Below are 19,614 nucleotides of genomic sequence, written 5' to 3' on the forward strand. Positions count from 1 at the left end.
TACAAACTTCGAGGTGGCTGCAGTGGAAACTCCCGGTGCGCTCTCCACTGCCTGGCAGCTGCCGGGTGGAGTCGCGCTCCCCGGCCCCACCTATGGGACGGAGCTTCCCCAGCAGCGCGGGGCGCCGCAGCCTTCAGGAAAAGTCTCCAGGCATCTAGCAAGACTCGGGGCATTCTACCCACCACTTCCACCCCAGAAAACCCCCGCAGGATACTCTCATTAGCCTCCCAGAGCCCAGAGGACCGCCTCCCTGTGGCTCAGTTTGAGGACACTCGTGCAGATCCTTTCCTATCCCCGCCCTGCTCTGCTTTCACAACTCTGCTGGGTCAAATGGCCAAAGACAAACTTCTGCCTCTCCTTCCCCGCTCCCACCTTAAAAAACAAAAAAACAAAAAACAAAAGAAAAAAAAAAAACCCACAGTCTGCGAACCCACAGGCGTCGGAACTCCTAGCGTGCTGTTGCAATCTGGGCATGCTCAGTATCAGGGCAGGTTTTGATTGAAAGTTAAAAAAAAGAAAGAAAGGGAAAAAGCTTTGTATTATGCCGTCTCCTTCTCTTGTGCATAGGGCTGGCTGAACAGGTTGCAGGGCATCCCTGTGCCTCCCCAAGGGGCTTATCGGGTGCCCTTGATTGAGTCTCCTTGGGATCTATCCCTCACTTAGTTCACCCCCTCCCCCAGCGCTCCCGAACCTCCCTCTCCCGGTCCCTGTCCGCTGTGGGGATGGAGAGACACTAACAGAACTGGGATGGGCAATGTTGGCTGAGCGGATCCACCTATTATTAGTGGGCCCGGATTGGCTCCTTGCGGCAGCGTACCGAGGTGGAACCAATCAGGCGGTCGGGGCTGGGAGGTGATGGGCGGCCGCCTCCTCACTGGAGGGATTCCTGGAGAAGCTGCAGTGTGGGGATGCTCTAGACCAAGTACTGCCCTCCGTGTCTTTCTACCTCCTCCTCCTGCAGCGGCGGCAGCCCAGCACTTAGCGGCGGCAACTTGAGGCTGCACCCGGGGCGAGCCCCCCAGGGTGGTGCTCCACTGAGAGGGGGGCTCAGCGCCCCGAAGGGGTGTGTGTAGGGTGGGGTGGCCAGCTGGGACCAGCTGGTGGCCCTGAAAAACCTCCCACACACCCACACCCACACACCCCTTTTGTGTTGCAGGCTGCCCCTCCAAGAGCAGAGGCAGCGAGAGGACGCGCGTGTGTCTTGCACAGGTCCACGCGGGGAGAGCGGTGGGGACGGAGACCGGCACCACCTTCTGGTCCTCCCTCCAGGTAAGACAGCGAGACTGGCAGCGTGGCCACCTCGGAGGTGCCCGTTGGCTTGAATTCGCCCGCAAGATTTTGCTCTCGGTACACTTGGGTTTTGGTCGTGGGAGGCTGCGACCTGGGGAGGGAGCCCCGGGTGGCCTATTGTGAGAAATATAATGAGCCACATGTACATCTCCTGGAAAAGCACTTTGCCCAGCGCCCGTGATTCAGAGCCCAGAGTTGATGTTGGGCATCCCCCATCTTCTTGCTGCCTCTTTCCTTCCCATTCTTTCTTCTCCGTCCCCCACCCCCAATCTCCATCTCTCACCTCCCCCGCCCCTTGCTCAACCCCTCTCTCTCTCTCTCTCCTCTCTCTCTCTCTCTCATCTTCAACCTCCTCCCATCCTAAGAACGCACAGGGTTTCTTTCTCTTCCTAGAAACGATTGTCTTTTCTCAGAAGAAAGAGGGGGTTGAAGAAAGGAGAAAGATTTCTTTTGCCCGCGGGGGGGGGGGGGGAGGAAAACAAGATAGAATACAATCTCTGCAAAAATTAGAGTACAGAAAGCAATTAAACTGAATAAAGGGAGGAGACAAGCCATCCAGCCCGGGCTGTCAGAGAAGGGAAGCTTCAAGTTTGACTTGATCTCCTCTTTACAAGAGGCTGTCTTCTTATTTGATTCCTTCAAATGAAACAAAAATAAACCACTGCTTTAACCCACTTTCAACTGCTTAATTGCTGTTGCTTTTAACCATGTGCTGACCAAGTGCGAACCATCTGACTTTTCCTGTTCCCATCCGTCCTGTGGGGCTATTTCGTATTGCCCATCAGCAGTAATATCTGAACTTTGAGGGGTTTCTCATATAAAGAAACAAATTTTTTTTTAAACAGAGTCTTACCTTCCTGAGGTTCTCTGGTATGGCCTTTATGTTGGGGAGGGCAAAAAAAAAAGTAAAGTTTCAAGACATTTTTGTAAGGAACACCAGTGTTATCAGGAGGTTTGGATTTCTCTTTTGAGAAAGCTAATCTTCTAGTTAGTTTTGTGTACATGTTAGTTTTCACTTTATTAAATATTAACCCTTTGGTGAAATCACCCATTTCAGTTTGGTGTTAAAGCTAATTTTGTGTATGAATTGCCAGCTCATCCTACCATTCACTATGCTGTGCATTTGATTGCCTAGATATCGTACTCATGCCTTGCCTTATTTTTTTTTAATGAGAATATTTAGTGAATGTAAACATGGCTGGTGTTCATGCAATTTCAGTACCCCATTTGGAAGGCACACGGACGCTCAGCTGGCCAAGAATCCTCTCGTACTGGAACAAAGTTTAGAAAGTAATGGTAGGGAGATAGGCTGGAATTTTAAAAACCTTAAGGGGAAAATTGTTTTTGTTGTCATGTCCTATTATGAGAAAGAGAAGGACAGCAAAACAACTATGTTCCCTGCTGCCTGCACAATAGGTCAAGTAAAAGGTACTTGTTGGACAGAGCCTTGACAGCAGCTTCAGCAATTTCTAATTCCCTCATCAATGATATAAGCTTTCCTTTCCTTTTATTCATCAGAGACAGCTAAGTGATTATTCTCAGATGGGAGGAGGTAGAGAGAAGTGCCTAGCTGAATGTAATGGGGAAAGCATTCCAAGTGGGTCCTACATGAACGCAGAGAAGCCAGCAGATGTTAGTATCCAGATGACTCCTTTCCTTTGATTTATCAGGGGAAATGCCAACTCTCATGTTTTGTTCTATTTGCACACTTGGGGTAAAAAAAGGCAATCTTCTTTCTAACTCTGTCTGGTCTTCCACACTAATTTCTGGACCCCAGAAAGTATTTTTTTTAAACCACATATCTTTAGTGTATAAGTTTATACACTGACTTAGGAGGAGCTGGTTTCATTTACTATCAATGTAATGCATATTTTCTAAACCATTTTCCATTTGAGGCACTTATCTTTCCTATCTAAGTAGAATTAGCTAGAGTCACAAAAACAAGATCTTCTGTCTAGAGCTTTCGGCATTTAAATGCCTTGTTGTTGTTGTTGTTGTTGTTGTTTTAATGTAGTATCTCTGTTGAAAGCTAACTGATGTTTAGAGGTGCCACCTTTTAGGTACAAGGACAAAAGGACAGTCGCTTAATTGCCTTATATGTGTACAACTGAATTAACAAGTTTATACATGAAAAGATGTACAAAACAGAAGCCCAATTACTGCCCATGCAAGCAAATTAAGATTTTGTTTGTTCATTTCTCCACTGTCTCAGGGAAGGTAAAAGTTTGTGCTTGATTTGTGAAATTTATTTTCATGTATCTTTACAAATGTTAATTATAGCAATTACCTGTAGGAGAGATGCATATGAGTAGTTTTTCACATACTTCTGAAAAATTAAGCCTTTATATTCTAGAAGTCAGAACTAATTCCAATATATAGTGAGTGGATTGAGAGGAGACTTTAAATGATACATTTTAGGAAAGTATTCCCACAAAATGTTCTAATGTGACAATTTCATATAATCTTCACATTTCCTCCTTTAAAAAGAATATCTTAGTAAATCCTCATCATGTTTTAGAGCAAACAGGGCAATTAGATTTTAAGGTATTCTTATCAGAACTGAAGACTGCTAGTATACACAGGAATCCTAAAATACTAATTCCATAAAATACCATTCAATCTTAGTAGTTGCAGAGTACTTTTATGCTTCATTTCATAATGGAGAATATTATTCTATTTGGTCCAATTATCAGATAGCTCTAATGAAGAAATATGAAAATGGAAAACATGGTATTTACATGGTAAGATTTTCAGGTTAGGCTTGATGCTAACTGAAAATAAAACTAGAATATAGTAGCTTGTTTTAAATGATAGTTGCAAGATGAAATGGAAGTTTAATAAATAAAATGCAGAATGTGTTAGATAGCTGAAAGTTAATTTGAACTTCCCGTTAACCTAACAACACCATGGACATGATACCAATTCATATCTTTTGAGGCTAGTTTATTAAATCAGTTTAAAGAAATTCCCCAATACAGGTTTTTAGAACCATCTAATCTAAAGAATTCGACTCAAGACGGACAATTTTATGAGCCTGAAATACTTATAGCTCTTATGATTTCCAGTTTGTGCAACAGCCGGGAAGAGATATCATTAATGCCAAATTGGAACATAACATTCCTTTTTCTAATGGTAGTGATTAGACGATTTAGGGGAGGGAAAGCAGAAATAAAACATTTTCATTACATAATGGAGTAAATTTAGTCTGATATTACAAAAAGCCAAGACCAAAGTTTGACTTTCTGCCATAAAATAATGTAGGTATGGGTCCTGCAAGTGTTTTGCTAAACAGTAATGCTTTCTAAAATTAAATGTCTGCTGTACTTGTGGATTTTTAAATTTTTTCAATGATTTGCTTGTCACAAATACATCCGTATCAAAAGTTTAGTGGATCAGAGATGCTTTTTAGCTGAATTTGTTTTCCATTGAAATTGGCTAAAGCTATTTAAACTGGAACAAAGTATATGGCAGTCTAAATTCATAAGTAATTAGCATTTAGGGATGTGTGTGTGTGTGTGTGTGTATGTGTGTGTATACACACAGATGTATACACACACATGTGTATACTTTTTAAATTATGTAACTTTTTCTAAAAGGATTAGAGATTAATGGGCAGTATCAAATAATCTGCTGAAGCTAGGGACTACTGTAAAAAGGACCCTTCAAAGAAAAATAACAGTGACTTGGGGATGCCCTTAATGGTTCTTTGGTTGAAAGCCTATTATACCCAGAGGCAAAATTAATGGGGGTCTAGATCTTTCCCTTTAGACAGCTTTTCTATGGCTTTGGGAAGAAGTTATTGTTCATATGAGTCATGGATTAAAAAAAAAATCAGTACAGGAAGATGCACTTCTATATACAGGTGACAAACCAAAATCATATTTTCATATAATGTAGGGATAAACTTTCTGTTTTTCTAAAGCTTGTATCAGGTGGTTTTTTCAACATTTGCATAAAGCTAAACTTGTTCTGAATCTTTTACATAACTGTATGACATGGTTATTGCTTTTTTCAGGTAAGGGGGAGTGGTTTGGTGTCTTTAATAATCACTCAAGGAATGATCAATATTTTTTCATAATATTTTTGAACTTGATTTAAACATCTCCATTAAGTGTGGCCATTTTTTTTTAGACCAGGCATTTATTTTCTCTAAGGAGAAGAAAACAGCATGTTTCCTTTAACTTCCTTGTCACTTTAAGAGTTCTTGAAGAGCTGCTTTTATATTGACTGTAAGATAAACTATGCTAGCAGGGCATATGGACGTCTCTCTACTCACATGGGTTAGTAATAGGAAAATAAACTTATTTTAAATTATACTGCAAATATGTTAACGCTATCTATTGCAAGTAAGAAAGTATGCTGTCCTTTCTTGCACCTATGAATAAAACGTGAGGCTTTAACTGTTTTATTTTTAAAAACCTATTATTTTTAAAGTGTACAATGAGAAATCTATGTTGTCAAGAGTAAGCACTGGAGATGCTCTTTGTACAGTTTTAAATATAAATGTAGAGGTCCTGTTGCAAAGAAGCCCTCCTTTAAAATATGTTCCTTAATTTAAAAGCAATATTTAAGAAAGTTCTAAAACAAATTAAAGCCCAGTTTAGAAAAAGAGTAGCACATTTGTGATAGTATTAGAGATGAATTTTCTGCCACATCTTTGAAAAATGAGAAGCAGATTAAAAATCATTTCTCTAATTTCTATAATTTTTATATTTGGTTTTATCGTAAATTTTAATTGTGTGGAACTAGTTTTTGTTCTCTCTGTGTTTGTTTTGTCTCTACAATGCTCAGTGCTTAGAAGGCTATGTGGCATGCTGGTTCCCGTAATTTACCAGTAATATAAATGAGGGGAGGTTAGAGTTCATCTTTTTTCGGTTATTGCTATTGTGGAAATAGAAAGAAAAAAATACTGGTCATTCCTATACTGGTCTCACATGTAGTATGTTGAGCATACTAATTATACACATAGGGAATAATTTTGTTAAAGAGGAGCTCTGGAACATTGTAAGGCAGATGAAGATAACAAATGCCTTTTATTTCTTAACTGTTTGTACAAAATGGGAGCTAGAAAATTTCCATGCAAAGAATGGCCCTTTTCAGCTAGTATAAGAATCTGGTAAAACTCTTTTCCTAACAGCCTGTAAGACGACATTTGATCACACATACCAGACAAGAACTCTGCCGCAACATCCCCAAATACTGTGCCTAAGACATTTAGCCAAGTGCCTCAGTCAGGAATTTATTTTTGGTTGAAATATCCAATTAATCAAATCCAGGGTTGGTACTGAAATGTGGGTCTTATCTCATCCCCATGTACCTATTGTGAAATGCAGCTTTGCTTCTCATCCTAAACAGCATAGAGTTCATATAATTATGATGTTTTGCCAAAGGATATCCTGAGTGAAAGGAGTTGTGTGTTTTTTTCTTCAATTAGTAAATGTTGTCTTTTTTTTCACAAACAATTCAACTAGTTAAGGATAACATGCACATAGGCACTTAAACACAAATAGAATCACAGAGTTATTTAAATGTAGAACATTCTTATGCTACAATTGCTTAAATAAGACACACTATCTCTTGTCCTCCTCTCACATCCCCTCTGACTACAAGCATCTTTTCACATTAGGAATTAGACAAGCCCAACCCACACCTCTGATGAGAATTCCCTGGGTGTGGCCTCCAGAGGGCAGCCTCTTGTTTTTACGGAGGTCCATTTCCTCTCTGGGCCAGCCTTGCCGCCCAGACCTCACTCTTGCTGGGAGGCAGGTAATTGGATTTACTAATTGCTACTTAGAGATCTGTGGGCATATTTTCATCAACCTGAAGGCAAAAACACATGGAATACTCAGACGAAACATACACAGCCATACCAAAGTTAGCACTAACACTTTTAAAATGTGATGTTGGTCCATGTTTTTATAATTGTTTTTTTTTTAAAGGCTTTATTTCATGGAATTTGTTCTGATTACTCACAGATGATGAGATTGTTAGACATTGAGTGAATCAATGTAACTTTTTGTACTTATTAATACCCGTGGATAAAGCTGAAATAATTGGTAAAAAGAATTTCAGATCCTTGGGTTGGCTTGGGTACTTCCAAAATACACCTGTGTCTTGTTATGGAACCCTTAAAAATTTACATAACTCATCTTTATTGTCACTGAAAATTGAGGGCTGGTTTGCTTTTCTATGGACTCTTTGGATATTACTGTGAAACACCACAAAGGGTTGCTTTTAAGACAGATTATTAATAATCTGTTTTCTGACCTAATTTTATGTGAGAGGTACCGTAAGTATGAACAACAGTATAGCATCACAGCAACAGACTAGACTCCCAAAAATGTCAATTTCTAACGGTGTGCTCGTGCTCTCTCCTTCAGAAGGAGAAAGCCAATTGAGTGTGTTTTTTTTCCTCGTGATGTACTGCACCCCAGTATTCTAGCAATATAAACAGTGGGTAGGACCTTGTTCACCACCTGTAAAACAGGGACACTGTGTAATTTTGAGGACAAAAATCATCAAAAAAATTTTCTTAGGCAAACAACTTAATGGCCTTTGAAACAAGGAGAAGTGATATAACACAGGTTACCAAGGCCTAATTTAGCTTCTCTCCCAATCAGGGTTTAGGTAGCAGGGTTGTTAAGAACAGTTGACACAGTTTCTCAGGATAAAGACAAGGTAGCAAAGCATTGAATCTCTTTCTGACTTGGACTGTCTGCCAGATCCTGGTTTACAAGGCTGGCTTTCTGCCTAATCCCCAGCATTTTCATCAGATTTGAGGACTGAATAAAGTGAACCACTGGGTATTAGAGCATATTTCTAGAGCACCAGAATCTCCTCTATAAATAGAATAACATCACCATCCTATTTTAACCAATGTCCAAAATCCAAGAACACACACACGAAAATTTATATATATTTCATACTTGAATATATGTAAATCAGACCACTATATGCCTAAAAATACTTTTATTTATCTGGCTACAGAAATTCTCATGCTGCAAGGGTAGGTAACAACTTGATAGTACATGTATCTATTTTTAGTATTTTTACTAAATTTAAAAAGCCAAGCAATCACCTTGAGATATATCTAATAATTCAAGAAAGTGACGTTTCAACAGAAAGCCACCATACTCATAAATTGACCAAAACTGTTCTGCTTTTAAATTGTGAAAACAACACAAGAAGACAAAAAGTACCCTATATGCATGTTTCCTTTTTTTTTTTTTTAATCAGGAATCATAGATACTTTCTGACACCACAAATGAATATTGATGATAGCGGAGAGCCGACTCCTTCAGGAAAAAGTAGAGTAGACAAGTTCTGTTATGGCTTTGAGAATCTGTTTCATGGTTTATATATTGAACACATAGCGACAGTTTTATATCTCTTGACTGCTGGACCTTTAGACCTGTATGCATTGAAGCATATTACCACTCACTGCCAGAGTAGAAGAGATTTGCTCTGCTGTCCAGCTAAGAGTAATATAGTAACTCCCTTGCCTTACCTTGGTTTTCTTCCTTTGCCACCTCTCACCTTCCTACCCTCTCCTTATTCTTCCTTTTCTTCTTTCTATCTTAATGAATTATCTTCCTATAAAATCACTAAGTGGGAGCTTTGTTCTCTAAAGTGCATGATAATCTCTACCACCTGGACTTCCTTTTGTGTCAACAAGCAGGAAATTTAATTCTTAATTTATAGACATTTTAAGTTAGCGTTACAAAACAGCTGTATAGATAAATAAGGGAGCAGACTCTTCATTTGTTTATGAAATATGCCATGATTTGTGCGTTTGTTTTTAAGACCTTACATGTGAAGTCTAGCCTATTGGTAATTTCTAGAAAAAATTTGATTACAAAAAGATAGAACAATAGTGTTTGAAAGTCCAAACAAATGGCATATCCTCTTAGGCATTTTTTTTCTTTTTTTTTTCTTTTTCCTATTTTGTTCTTCTAATGATAACAATTAATAAATGTTTTTATGACAGGGATGTAGCCCTGAATTCTTAAAAAATTACATTGCCTTATTTGGTTTTGATGATGGAGAGATTCTCCATTTTACAGATGCAATAAAGCAGACTCAGAAGTTAAGTTACCTGCTTGCAATTACACACTCGGGAAGCCTTTATAACTCTCTCCTGCCGAATCTTGCTGCCTCAGCATTTAATAAAGAAAAAAAAAGTACATTTTTAAAATTCTCTCAGTATATAAGAAGTAGTTTGTCATTCCTTATCAAAATTAAAAACACAAATCTAACATCACTAAATTTGGATATACTCTTTTCATATTGAAAAGGTAGGGAAAGTGTAATATGCAGTCATTAGCTGTGTGACTAAAACTCTGAAATAAGTTGTATTTGTAATTGAAAATGATTCAAGGGACTATTTTCTAAAATGTAAGAGAAGTCACTAAGCCTGAGTCACTAGGCTCGGTTGGCCCTTAGTCATTGCTATATCACTGCGATAGGAGATGTCATTTCACTTGCTTCCTTATTTGTAAACTATGCAGTCCGAAGCCACCTCCTGGAGGGGCACAGAGATGTGACTGAGATAATGAGTGTTGTAGCTTTACTGCCTATGAGTTCTCCTTACTCCTCTCTCATTACTTCCCTCATTCGCACTCACCCACACAACCTGTGACTGCTTCCTGAGCATAATATTGATGGAAGTCGTTGAATCTGTAGATTCTTTTCTATTCCAAGATGGAGAGAGCTAAGCAGGGGACTTATGCAAGGCCCAATTATTACTCAGTCCTAGTGTGAAGTCTGTCAAATAGCAATTCTTGGTATGAAGAAATAAATACATTTGGACGTGATTAATACACATTGCAATGTGGGCTAACTTAATTGACTGTCTAGCGGATCTGATACAAAGAAAGGAATTTTAATTGGGAAAGACCTATAGAAACAATGCAAAGTTAATTAGAGCATAGGAGAGGTATTTATGGGGAGTTTTGGACAAATGCAGGGTAATCATATTTTTATGTTTTTACTACATGTCAGGCACTTTTCTGTGTACTTTCCATGCTTCATTCCATTTAACGTTGCCAACAATCTTAAGAGGTTGATACTAATGTATAAATTTTAAATGAGAAAATTGGGGGAAACGTAACTTGTTAGGGTCATATAACTGTTATATAGTAGGATATGGATTCAAACCCAAGCAGTCTATTCATGGAACCTGTACTCAACCATAAGCAATCATATAGTCATTGAGATCCTCAGTGGAAGAAGGGGAACAAATCGTGACCAGGAAGTAGGGGTGTCTCAAAGAGATCGACGAATCATAGGCAAACTTTGTCCACTTCATAGTTGGAGCCAATATGATCACCACGGTGATGTGATAAAAGCATGAAAAATCGAAGTCTTATAGACCTGAGTACAAATACCTACTCTGTCATGGTGAGCTTCAATGCAATTATTTCACTGATAGAGGTTTCATTTCACCAGGAAAGGAACTGTAATAACGTTTGCAAATTGTCTCATACTCAGTGGATGGCAGATCTGACCACCCTGGCCACCCATTTTTATGATTCAGGGACTCTTTTATTTAGAAAAATTCCACCTAACTCAAAATGGTTTAGGAAAGAAAAGGAATTTTAAAGTTCTCATTACCATACATCATCATGTTCAGGATATTCCGGATTTGGTCATAGCTGGAGATGGAAAATCAAACCATATGATTAGGACCAGATCTGTTATCCCTTACTCCCTCCCAGCCTTCCATCTTAGTCCTGCTCTCCTCTTCCATTGCTTTATTTAGAGTCAGCCTCTTAGTTTACAGTGGTAGGAATATACCCAATGACTATAGGGTCATTTAAGAAATCTCCATGTAAAGAGAACATCTTTTTTTGCCAAAAAATTTCAGGATAAGCATGACTGGAACAACTTGGGTCACTTGCCCTGAACCCATGAAATATGTTATTTATCTAGGCTGAGCATTGTGTCATCCCTGGATTTAAAAGTTGGGCACAGCATTACTTAACTAAATAGAAAGAGAGTTTTGCTGTTACAAGAAGGAAAATGACTAGATTTAGGGCAGGCAAAAGCAGCCAACATCCAGTTCCCAAGGTCCAGGCCTTGACCTCAGAAAAGATGCCACCTGGCCTTAATGCTGGTGCAGGCAATTGGAGGACCCCTGCTGTTCCAGGCACTAGTTGGTGGGTCAGGGGAAGATCCAGGGAATTCTAGGGAAAGATCCATTGTAGTTGAGGATGTGGAGAGGAATGACACTGAGGGGCTTAAAGCAATGGCCATTTACCGTTATGGAAACATTCAGTAATTTGACAACAGGTATGACTTTTTTCAGGGTGGAAATGCTGAATATCAGAGGTTAAGGGCTGAGTTGAGTTTCATTTAATTCTATTTGGGTCCTTACTTCCTCTTTTTTAATACAGTAGTCAGGTACTTCTAGAACTTGAGGATTCTTAGACTCTAAATTCAGTAGAGCTGAAAGCAGCTGCCCGAAGGTATGTGCAGGGCCAGTTGTGCATAGGTCAATACTTCAAATTGTTGTTTTGTGTGTGCGGGGGGGAGGTTATTTCAAATTTCCAACCACCCTGTTACCCCAACTCCCTATATATTGCTACAGATGCAACAGAATGAACAAAAATACGATACGTTTTCCTCCCTGCTGTAACCCAAAATGAACAGGAATTTTTTAGGAATAATGTATTTCTTCAGTAAGTACCAACATGTTGCTATTATAAGCCAAGTACTGTTTTAGATGCTGGGAATGCAGAAGCAATCACAGCAGACAAGTTCCCTGAGTTTAAGGCAGTTTGCATTCTAGGGAAGGATACAGACAATGAAAAGCAACAGCAACAGCAAAACACAACTAAGATAGTTTCAAAAAGTGAGAAATGCTGTTAAATAATAAAACAGGCAAGTAAATGAAACAAAGCAACACTGGGGACTCTGGTGAAGCAAAAAAAATATTTAAGTTGAGGCATAAAAAGAGAGGGAGCCAGCTATGTAAAAGTTAGAGGAAGAGCATCACAGCTTCCCTCCATGGAGGGAATAAGTTTCTGCTCCTGGAAGAAACTGAAGGCAAATGCAGCTGAAGTGGAAAGGTACTGGTTTCATGAGTTGAACCCTGCTTTCATATTCTAATTAAAGCAATCTTTAAATACTATTAATGAAAAAGTTCAAAACAATGTGATATGATCACAATAACCTCAACATAGTTTAAACACACATGAAGTGTCCTATCTGGGTAATACATTTTCAGTCTGTGTTCATATGCTTATATTGTTTTATGGTTATGGTATCATGGAATACATGCTCTTTCCACCCTGACTTTCAAAATGCGTTCTTAGGTGTCATTCAGGTGTGTATTTTCATTCTCCATTTTCATCTTTAGAAGTGTAACTCCTTTTCTTTTGTGGCATGTATTCCTTAGACACTTTCTATATATCTTTTGTTGAATCTTAATAACCTTTCTCGTTTTGCCCTCCTTTCTAAGGGAATCGCACATGTGGCCTACCCCCTAATTTTATTATTTCTCTGAATTTGAGTGAACACCTTGGCTTTTTATCACAGTAATGATTTTTTCAATGTAATTTCCTTTTGAGTATATATTCGATGATATCCTCCAAAACTCTAATTTAGATTTTTGAAACAAAAGTAAATAAACACTGGAAACATAATGAAACAAATCAGTTTGTGTCGATTGTCATTTAGACAACACAAGTCTCAGAGCATTAACCGGAAATTATTTCTCCTTTATCTAGTTTCATATCCTGGTTTCAAGAACTCAATAACCCAAGTCTACCTAGGTCATCTTGTGATAGTAAACTGGGTGCTTACAGAGGCATATTAACTTCTGTGAGATTACAGTACTACTCAATATGTTGCAGTGGTAATGAAGTAATAATTAAAGCGTCAATCTTAAATGGCCTTCTATTTTCCCTTAAGATTCCTCTGGACATTATACTCTGATAATAGTATATTTTGAAAATGGAATTTTCTTTGCTGAAATGGCACAAACCCACCTATGTGTGAATACAGCAAGGGTGTTATAATAAACTATTCTGGTCAATAAGCGATAGGCTCTGTTTTCCTTATCTGTAGAAACGAGGCTCTTTAGTATCCTAAATATCTTCTGTTTTAGTACATATATACAGGTATACTTGCAAATGTTTGGATTTTACAAATATTGCTGATTGCCCCACTAACTGCAAGTGTTTCAGGATTTTGCGGTGGTTTTTTTTTTTTTATCATCTCTGACTTGCCAATGCTTGAGAGACATTAGAAAAGGAGTATTCTAGAGAATTGTGTGTGAGTGAATGAATCCACTAAATCTATATTTTCTAATGTTTTCAAATGACAGCCAAACTCAATACACAAGTTCAATAAAAAAACTCAAACAGAAGTTCAATAAAATATTTTAATGGTGTTGTGTTCTAATACTTCCTTTTCAGGTCTCTTTTTTCCTAATTCATTAAATAACACTACTGGTCATGGCCAAGTAAGTTAATTTAACAACCTACTAATAGGTAACAATCTGTAGTTTTAAAAATACTTCTTTAGAAGGGGCGCCTGGGTGGCGCAGTCGGTTGGGCGTCCGACTTCAGCCAGGTCACGATCTCGCGGTTGGTGAGTTCCAGCCCTGCGTCAGGCTCTGGGCTGATGGCTTGGAGCCTGGAGCCTGTTTCCAATTCTGTGTCTCCCTCTCTCTCTGCCCCTCCCCCGTTCATGCTCTGTCTCTCTGTCCCAAAAATAAATAAAAACGTTGAAAAAAAAATTTAAAAATACTTCTTTAGAAGTATTACCACTTTTCAAAGGATTAGAGTACATTTAAGATCCCATGAAGTGTATGTAAGTACAATTGATACTCAGAAATTTGCAGTGGGTTATTTTGAATACAAGGGATCATCATTCTGTAAATGTATGAAATTTAATAGAATTCCCATACCAGAATTATAGTGTTCTTGCTATATTCACATAAGGGTAATTTTGTGTAAATTTGCACTGGGTTATTTTTTTTATTAATTTATTTTTTGGTTTTTACTTAAATTCCAGTTAGATAACATTAGTGTCATATTAGTTTCAGGTGTACAATTTAGTGATTAAACAATTCTATACAACACCTGGTTCTCTTCACGGCAAATGCACTCCTCAATCCCCACCACCCGCTTCATACGTTGCCCCCATCCAACTCCACTCTGGTAACCGTCAGTTTGTTCTTTATAGTCTGTTTGTGGTTTTCCTCTCTCTCTTCCCCCCCCCCCCCATGATGATTTTGGTGGTTAAATTCCACATATGAGTGAAATCATATGGTATTTGTCTTTCTCTGACTGACTGACTTCCCTTAGCATAACACCTTCTAGCTCCATTCACGTTGTTGCAAATGGCAAGATTTCACTCTTTTTTATGGCCGAGTAATATTTCTATGGAATTTTATATATGTATATAATGGAATTACATATATATACGAAATATATATGTATACATACACATAAACATGAGAGTGCAAGTATCCCTTAAAAGTAGTATTTTTGTATTCTTTGGGTAAATACCTACACTGTTTTCCAGAGTGCACTGTAGTAACCTTTTTTAAGCCCACAACGAATCTGGCACTAATATTGTTATTGGTCATTCTCACTCGAGCAGATCCATGTTAGTCTGCTACGTTCTGAGAAATTCAGTTAATAGCTACTGGTTATAATAGCTATCAGTTAAAAACTATTACTCTTTCTTTTTGCTGAAACTGGGTCAGTGTGTTGTACTCCTTTTTGGTATGGAAAAATTTTCTCATAGAGAGAGACACACAGATACACAGTGGTTAGAAATTGTTTCTCTTCCTTTAAAGTAGTGAGCAGAGAACTAGCCTATGGAACCAACACACAATAAATACTGCGCATAGGGTATTTAGAATTTTGTGTTCAAATTTAAAAACAAGCAAATACTATAAACCCCCTCAGTCTGTCACTAAGTTAGTGATGTTGTGATTTTATTAGATGATCTCTCTGATACCTTTCATTATTAACATGTTTTAGAGTTATATGTTCAAATTTAAAAAACAGTGTGAAAACCCTCAATCTGCCATTAACTTCATGATGTGGGGATTTTACTAGGTGGTATCTCTGAAACCTGGCTGGCTCAGTTGGTAGAGCATGTGATTCTTAGTTTTGTGGTTTTGAGTTCGAGCCCCATGTTGGGTGTAGAGATTACTTAAAATCTTTAAAGAAAAGAAAACTGCCAGCACTCCTGGCAAATTTGGAGGGTAAGCTAAATCATGTGTGTTTTATAGGAGTCCTGACATGAGAACAACTGCTATTTTAACAGATGTTTGGATCTCTTAAAGAGCCCTCCAAGTTACCACATCCAAACCTGAACTCAATCTTTTTACTAATAAATCTAGTCCTTCTCCGATGTCTTTGATCCTAATGAATGATTCCGCCATCTAACGAGTTGTGTTATTTGGAAATTTATTGTCATAGGTCTCTCATCCTTACCCCCAAACCCAAAATAAATGAAGTCTTAATCATTTTTGGCTCACAAATATCTTTAATCTCTACCTCTATTGCCACAGCATAGTCAAATCAACCTGGTCTTCTTAATTCTACTGTTCTTGACTTTCAAGTCCATGTATTATCTGGACTCTACTATTCACCAACCTAATTTCTCATATTACTCCTCTCATCTTCATGCTCTGGGCACATTGTCCTTCTTTCAAATTTTTAGTATTCCAGTCTCTTCCTGCCTCAGGACCTTAGCACATGCTGCTCCCGCTGCTTCAAGTACTGTGGAATGTATCTGCTATGGGCAGACAATAACATTGTAAAATCAGAACTATAATATGGCTGGTTGTTTAGAAATAAATGTTTATTATGTCTGAGAACAAATGTTTAGTTTTTACATATTACAAGAGTTTGGATGTCTCACTTTTAAAAATTAACTCCAGAACTGTCAAACTGTGATAGAGAGGGATTTGAACAATAATTGAAAAAAAAATTTGTTTTTTTTTTTACATTTTAGGAAACTCTAGAGTGTAAGTTTGAATATGTTAAATACTTAACCGCTTTTAAAGAGGAAATGTATTTATAAATTAATATGTTACAGGTGAGGATACCCATGAGACTAAGTAAAAGAAATCTTGAGTGGGTTGTAAAGAAGTGCTTTAAATACACATCACTGAAATTTTAACCTTAGGATTTTTTTTCCAATTATTTTTGTAATGTGTTTTCTTAAAATCATGGCATCACAGATTTTTTTCCTTATTTGTTTCTTTTCTTTTTAATGGGAACACTCTGTGATCTAACATCCTCTGGGTGTGAAAACACATCTCCAGAAAATATCTGACAAAAAATGCAGTGAAAAATAAATCTTCCTAAATATAAAATAGTGAGACTGTAACAAATACAGGCTGATATGATCTTTAAAATTCTTTGATTCATGATTACTCTTTAAAAAAAATCTGAGATACGTTTTAATTTCTGTACTTTTCTTCAAACAATGCATTATAATATTATAACAATGAAGAATTAATGTTTATCATCACAGTGCAAAAATTCAGGTTGAACTTGAGTGCTCTCTGACTGCAGGACCCATTTTTATGTTGTTTCCAGTTATATCCTCATTGTTGACCTACCTAGCAGTGCTTAGCACTTACTAAGTAAGCACTTAAAAATCTTTGGTGAATATTACTGGTTAAATTATCCTTGTTGATTTTGTTTTCATTTATTTCTCTCTCATTCCTAGTTTTCTTCAAACTAATATAGTAGCTTAATGTCTGATCTTGGTGATAGGAATCTACATGAGCTGGAATTATAGTTGACTTTCATTTTTAGTCCCGGCAAAATATGACTTCTTTGTTTTTATTAGTCTTTACTTCCCCAATAAATTGGCCAGAGAGCTCACTATTAAGTTCAAAATGAATGTGTTTTAAGTGTTTACTTTATGATAATTAAGAGTGTAAACATAATGAAGAATATATTTCAATTCTACTTTAGTGGGACTACTATTTTAGATTTTGGGGGTCAATGCGAACTATTTTAAAATACATAATCATTCTTTTGCTTTACCTAATCCCTTTACCCTCCTCTTCATCTTTTCTTAGTACTGTTCTTAACCTTTTCCTCAATTAAATCCTACGTCTGTATTACATTCAAAGCACGAAGAGTTCTATTACTAAAAAACAAAGACACTCATTCTGTATAGATTTTCTAAATATGTTTAATTCTCTACTTTGGAAACTTTTTAAGTTTAGTTTGTTGCCAGTAAAGAACAGTGCTTTTAAGGAAATATTTTAGCTTTTAAGTGAAGAAGTATTCTATAAAATACTTAAAATATTCAAATAATCACAAAATGTATACATTGAAAAAATAATCTTTCAGATTCCTTGTTACTTTCCAGATGTAATCACTGTAAAAAGTCTCTTGTATCTACTAACAGAAATATGTGCATATGCAAACATACATTACATTTAAAATCATTCTATTGAATATAATGTACTACACATTTTAAATTATTAGATGATTCTATGTTGAGTAATATTTTACACAAAGTATCATTTTGTAATGTACATACATTTTTAATTTTTTTAATGTTTATTTTTGAGCGAGCGAGAGAGAGAGAGAGAGAGAGAGACAGAGAGAGAGACAGCACGAGCGGGAACGGTCAGAGAGAAAGAGAGACACAGAATCTGAATAGGCTTCAGGCTCCGAGCTGTCAGCACATAGCCTGAGGCGGGGCTCGAACTCAAGACTGGGGAGGTCATGTCCTGAGCCAAAGTCAGTTGCTTAACTGACTGAGCCACCCAGGTGCCCCATGTAATGTATATTTTTTATATTAGAAAGTTATAGAAGTCATTTTGGTTAATGTAACATGAAATAATTCTATAAAATATGTTAAATATGGGGCACTTGGGTAGCTCAGTCGGTTAAGTGTTCAACTTCGGCTCAGGTCATGATCTCACGGTTTGCTGAGTTCAAGCCCTGCATCGGGCTCTGTGCTGACTGCTCAGAGCCTGGAACCTGCTTCTGATTCTGTGTCTGCCTCTCTCTGCCCTTTCCCTGCTCTCTCTCTCTCTCTCTCTCTCTCTCTCTCTGAAAAATAAAATAAGCATTAAAATAAATGAAAAAAAATGTTAAATTCAAGTGATCCAAGTTACTTTAAGCCAATTCAGTTTTATATTTTTAACTATGTTTTGGCATAATTTGTGATGATTGTGTCAATACACGTAAGATGTTAAATGATTTTATAGATTTGATTATGTTTAAGGATTAAAAAAAATGTTTGTTTATTTTGAAAGAGAGAGTGCAGGCACAGGAACGGGGGAGGGGGAGACAGGCCCTGTTAGTGCAGGGCCTGATGCAGGGTTTGGTCCCACAAACCACAACACCCTGACCTGTGCTGAAATCAAGAGTCAGAAGCTTAACTGACTGAGCCATCCAGGTGTCCCATATTTAAGGATTTTTTTAAAGTTCCTCTTTTATTGGGGCGCCTGGGTGGCTCAGTTGGTTGAGCTTCCGACCTCGGCTCAGGTCATGATCTCACGGTCCGTGAGTTCAAGCCCCTCATTGGGCTCTGCTGACAGCCCGGAACCCAGAGCCTGCTTCAGATTCTGTGTCTCCCTCTCTCTGACCGTCTCCCGTTCATGGTCTTTCCCTGTCTCAAAAATAAATAAACATTAAAGTTCCTCTTTTATCATGTTACAAAGTATTCTTGGGTAACAGATATTGGAATGTCTTGTTTAAAATTAATATTTTTATCAATAATGTTGTTATAGATCATAATCTATGTGGTTTTAATGTTTGAGTTCCTTTATATGTTCAGACACTATTACAAATAAAAATTTTATAATCACATCTAATATATATTTGGTTGGGGGTTGCAGTAGGCTAACCTTAAGGATTTTAAAGTATCTCAAAATGTAAAATGTTTTAAGAATTATCTTGCACATTTTAGCTATGCGACAAATATTTTAAAACAAGAACAAAGAATATGGAAGTTGTTTCAAGAAATAGGAAGTTTTTAGGAGTCCTTAGAAAGTTCATTAACTTTAATAATAATAGTTTGCATGTAGAGAGCTTTAATTACATGCCGTGTGCCTTTCTAAGAATTTTTGTGCATTACTCATTTAATCGTACTTCAAACCATTTGTGAGGTTTGTACTATTATGCCCATTTTGGAAATGAGAAAATGAAAGGTCACAGAAATGATGCTGTTTGCTTCCAGCCGCTCCGCTGGTAAGTGTTACAGCTGGGATTCAGTGAGGAAGGTTTGCCTTTATTGTTGATAGGATCTAGGTCACTGAGCATTAGCTTAAAAGTACTCAGTGTCAACAACCTGTAGTCCACAAAGAAGAGCTTACCTTTTGGG

At 37.6% G+C, this 19,614-nt stretch overlaps 1 protein-coding gene across 2 annotated transcripts in view; it reads left to right on the top strand.

Moving 5' to 3' along the window:
• Positions 1 to 1,127: 1,127 nt before the first annotated feature.
• SYT1 (synaptotagmin 1) overlaps positions 1,128 to 19,614 on the top strand; it is a 547,364-nt gene continuing 528,877 nt past the window's right edge. The window contains exon 1 of one of the 2 annotated variants that reach the window (XM_027071185.2): positions 1,128 to 1,269. The gene's annotated coding sequence lies outside the window, so the exon portion shown is untranslated. The remainder of the gene's footprint in view (positions 1,270 to 19,614) is intronic. The other variant, XM_053226521.1, reaches the window with a different exon arrangement.

This window comes from Acinonyx jubatus, chromosome B4 (genome assembly GCF_027475565.1).
Source record: "Acinonyx jubatus isolate Ajub_Pintada_27869175 chromosome B4, VMU_Ajub_asm_v1.0, whole genome shotgun sequence".
Lineage (NCBI taxonomy): Eukaryota > Metazoa > Chordata > Mammalia > Carnivora > Felidae > Acinonyx > Acinonyx jubatus.